Source organism: Pinus tabuliformis, chromosome 4_2, assembly GCF_031772625.1.
Source record: "Pinus tabuliformis cultivar Carrire ecotype Pingquan chromosome 4_2, CPIR1, whole genome shotgun sequence".
Classification (NCBI taxonomy): Eukaryota; Viridiplantae; Streptophyta; class Pinopsida; order Pinales; family Pinaceae; genus Pinus; species Pinus tabuliformis.
In genome coordinates, this window is record NC_142304.1 from 787,969,584 (window position 1) to 787,970,930 (window position 1,347).

Consider the following 1,347-nt stretch of genomic DNA (forward strand, 5'->3'; position numbering starts at 1 on the left):
GCTTATTAAAATAAGAATTTGACAAAGTTTTACAAGAGTTTCATGCAAGTGACTGTGGAGGACACCTTTACTGGAAGAATACTGCAGATAAAATCCTTAGAGCTGGTTTCTACTAGCCTACCTTGTTTGTTGATGTCAAAAAATATGTGACCTCCTGTCACAAAAGTCAAATTTTTTAGGGGAAGAAAAAGCTCTTACCTTTACCCCTCAAGCCAATCTCTACTGAAATACGTTTTCAACAATGGGGTCTAGACTTCATTGGTGAAATTCACCCACCCTCCTCTGCCCAACACAAATGGATCCTTATAGCCACAAACTATTTCACAAAATTGATAGAGGCCATACCTTCAAGGCAAGCCACAGATACTATTAACATAACCTTCCTTCAAACCAATATTATATCAATATTTGGATGTCCAATTAAGCTCATTATTGATAATGCAGCAGCCTTTAAATCCAAAAGAATGATAGATTTCTACAATAAACACCATATCACCCTTGGCCATTCCATAGCATATTACCCTCAGGGTAATGGATTGGTAGAATCCTCAAACAAAAGCCTAGTAAATATCATCAAGAAGTTACTAGAGGACAATAAGAAAACTTGGAATAAAGAGCTAGTCAATGCCTTATGGGTCAATAGATTGACTACTAAGAAATCAATTGGTACTTCTCTCTATCAACTAGTTTATGGAATGGAAGTTGTCTTTCCATTCTCTTTGGGAGTACCAGTAATGAAGATACTTCAAGAAATGCAAGTTGATCCAAATAGTATCCAAAGAAGAATCAACCAAACTATTCATCAACAACAAACAAGAGAAGAGGTCTATGTTAGGTCTCAAGTTGTGCAAGAAAATATTAAGAATATTTTTGATAAGAGAACTAAGGCTGAAGATTTCTACATTGGTGACAAAGTGCTCAAGTGGGACTCAAGGAGGGAATATAAAGGAAAACATGGGAAATTTGATTTGCTATGGAAAGGTCCCTATGTCATTTATGCTTATAGAGGAAATAATGCTTTCTTCTTAAGTGAAATTGATGGTACATATACAGAAGGTGGGCTAGTGAATGGTCAAATGCTAAAACATTACTTTGAACCTAATTACTAATTTTCATTTGTACATATTCTATATTCAAAAGTCTAGTTTGGATTGGATGGTGATCTTTGAAGTTGAAGCCTGAAGAGAAGGCCCTAAGCTTTAAAAGATTCACTATCATAAGTATCAATAATGCAGATTCATAGAAGGAGAATTTGCAAGGCAACATCAACAATAATTCAAAGGCTATTGATCTTTAAAGTTCTTGACATTTTAGAAGGAAATGCCATCCCCAAGTGGAGCCATTCTT